Below are 3,132 nucleotides of genomic sequence, written 5' to 3'. Positions count from 1 at the left end.
TGTGTGTGTGTGTGTGTGTGTGTGTGTGTGTGTGTGTATCTACATCTAGATCTGTCAGTGGGTTTGCTTCTCTAGAGACTCAGCCTAAAAACAATGTTCTGCATCTTGCTTCTGTGAGTAGTGACTGGGGTCTTAAAAGCTCTCAAACAGCCTTCTAAGGTGAGACTCTTGGTCTCTCCCTATCTGGAGCAAATAAGAGTGAATAAGATCAAAGACAAATGGGTACAATTATTCTAAGGACTAATGGATCACGTAAACGTCAACTTTCAACACTCTGAGACCAGAAGAACTAGATGGTGACTGGTTACCACTATTGACTCCTCTGAAAGGGTTCACAAGAGAGCATCCTGGATATAGCAGGAGTAAAAAATGTGGAACAAACCTCAACATAATAACAAAAGCTAAATGAACTGGTCTGACAGAGACTGGTGGAGCCCTCAAGACTTTGGTTTGGGTTGCACTGAACTCAGCCCATGGCTCAACATTCATTCAAACAATAGACAATCCCAAGGAACAGCAATAAAACCAATAATACCACTCTTTAGGACAATCAACCATAGAAAATCAAAAGAGTAGCATTTGCCTGGGAGAACCAGGGAGGTATAATAAAAAGAACCAGTAAGCACAGGAAGTGGGAAGAGAACTATTAAAGGGTTTTTGTTGTTGTTGTTGTTGTTGTTAGATGCCATGAGTCAGATCCAACTCATAGAGACACTGTGCACAACAGAATGAAACACTGCACCGCCCTGCACCACCCTCACAATTGTTCCTATCCCTGAACCCATTGCTGCAACCACTGTGTCGATCCGTCTCCTTGAGGACCTTCCTCTTTGTCACCACCCCTCCACTTCACCTACCATGATGTCCTTTTTCAGGGACTGGTCTCTCCAGACAATAGGTCCAAAGTCCGTAAGACATAATCTTGCCATCCTTGCATCTCAGGAGCACTCTGGCCTTACTTCTTCCAACACCGATCTATTTGTCCTTTTAGCAATCCATAGTACTTTCAATCTTTTCACCAGCACCATAATTCAAATGTATCCATTCTTCCACGGTCTTCCTTAATCAAGGTCCAACATCCACATGCATGGTGAAATTGGGAATACCGTGGCTTGGGTCAGATGCACCTTAATCCTCAAAGTAGCATCCTTGCTCTTCAATATTCTATAGCAGAGGTTCTCAACCTGTGGGTCGTGACCCCTTTGGGGACTGAATGACTTTTTCACAGGGGACTCCTAAGACCATCGGAAAACACATATTTCTGATGGTCTTAGGAATGGAGACATCGCTTATTCATCTGTCTCCAGGTGGGTCCACCCACATGCAGATATGCCTACATACGAGTACCCAGCATGAAGACTGTTACCCATGTTACACCATGCTTCAAGACAAAATTTCATTTATTTGTCATTAGAAATAAATATTTCACAATATATAATGACATTGGTTTTGTGATGAATCACTATGCTTTAATTATGTTCAATTTGTAACAATGGAAATACATCCCACATATCAGATATTTACATTACGATTCATAACAGTAGCAAAATTACAGATAAGAAGTAGCAATGAAAATAATTTTATGGTTGGGGGTCACCACAACATGAGGAGCTGTATTAAAGGGTCACACCATTAGGAAGGTTGAGAACCACTGCTCTATAGAGATCTTGTGCAACAAATTTACCTAATGCAATACATCTTTTGATCTCTTGACTGATGCTTCCATGAGCATTGAATATGGATCCAAGGAAGACAAAATCCTTGACAACTTCAACCTTTTCTCCATTTATCATGATGTTGCCTATTGGTCCAGTTGTGAGGAGTTTGATCTTCCTTACATTGAATTGTAACCCATATTGAAAACTACAATCCTTGGTCTTCATCAGCAAATGCTTCAATTTCATCTCACTTTCAGCAAGCAAGGTGAAATTATCTTCATACCAAAGGTTGTTAATAAGCCTTCCTCCAATCCTGGTGCTGAGTTTTTCATATAATCCAGTTTCTCTGATGACTTGCTCAGCGTATCAATTGAACAAGTATGGTGAGGGGATACAACCCTGACACACGCCTTTCCTGGTTTTCAACCACGCAGTATTCCCTTGTCCTGTTTGCACAAGTGTCTCTTGATCCATGTACAAGTTTCTCATAAGCACAATAACGTGTTCTGGGATTCTCATTCTTCTCAAAGTTATCCATAGTTTATTGTCATCCGCACAATCAAATGCCTTTGCATAGTCAACAAAAAGCAAATAAACATCTTTCTGGTATTCTCTTCTTTGAGCCAAGATCCATCTGACATCAGCCATGATATTCCTCCTTCCATGTCCTTTTCTGAATCGCCTAAATTTCTGGCAGTCCCCTCTCAATGTGTTGCTGCGACCATTGTTGGATGGTCTTCAGCAAAATTTTACTTGTGTGTGATACCACAGTTTGAGAATTCTGTTGGGTCACCTTTCTTTGGAATGGGCTCAAATATGGCTCTCTTCTAGTCACTTGATGAAGTAGCTGTCTTCTAAATTTCCTGGCATAGAAGAGTGAGTGCGTCCAGTGCTTCTTCAGTTTGCTAAAACATCTCATTGGGTAGTCCATCAATTCCTGGAGGCTTGTGTTTGGCAAATGCATTTGGTACAATTTGAACTTCTTCCTTCAGCATCATTAGTTCTTGCTCATATGCTACCTCCTGAAATAGTGGACTGTCAACTAGTTCTTTCTGGTACAGTGGCTGTGTAGTCTTTCCATCTTCTCTTGATGCTTCCTGCATCAGTCAATATTTTGCCTATAGAATCTTTCAAAATTGCAATTTGAGGTTTGAATTTTTCTTGAGTTCCTTCAGTTTCAGATATTCTGGGCATGTTCTTCCTTGATTTTCTAATTCTAGGTCCTTGCACATTTTGTGATAATATTTGGCTTTGTCCTCACAAACTGTCCTTTGAAATTATTTATTTTAAGATTTTAATGTATGATGGTCTTTTTAAAAATCATTTTATTGGGGGCTCATACAACTCTTATCACAATCCATGCATACATCAATGTACAAAGCACATTTGTACATTCGTTACCCTCATCATTCTCAAAACATTTGCTCTCCACGTAAGCCTCTGGCATCAGCTCCTCATTTTCCCCCTCCCTCCC

This window comes from Echinops telfairi, unplaced genomic scaffold (genome assembly GCF_000313985.2).
Source record: "Echinops telfairi isolate 266 unplaced genomic scaffold, ASM31398v2 ScPeMD7_7424;HRSCAF=8462, whole genome shotgun sequence".
Taxonomy (NCBI): domain Eukaryota; kingdom Metazoa; phylum Chordata; class Mammalia; order Afrosoricida; family Tenrecidae; genus Echinops; species Echinops telfairi.
This window is presented reverse-complemented; position numbering follows the sequence as displayed.